Source organism: Tigriopus californicus, chromosome 9 (assembly GCF_007210705.1).
Source record: "Tigriopus californicus strain San Diego chromosome 9, Tcal_SD_v2.1, whole genome shotgun sequence".
Classification (NCBI taxonomy): domain Eukaryota; kingdom Metazoa; phylum Arthropoda; class Copepoda; order Harpacticoida; family Harpacticidae; genus Tigriopus; species Tigriopus californicus.
Window position 1 is genome coordinate 3,042,847 of NC_081448.1, and position 219 is coordinate 3,043,065.

Consider the following 219-nt stretch of genomic DNA (forward strand, 5'->3'; position numbering starts at 1 on the left):
TGAAAGGTCGAAGAATGAATATAAATTATTATTCATAGACTACAAAAAATTTTTTTGTTTTCCTTCTGCACTTCAGAGGGTGCTTTATGAGTTAGCTCCCACCAAATATAGAGGCGATGGCTTCATTTAATTACAATTCTATCACCAGCCACGATTATGTAGTTTCTTTCCAGAGGTCCTTGCACTAGATTATATGTTATTCGTGATACAGGTCCCATA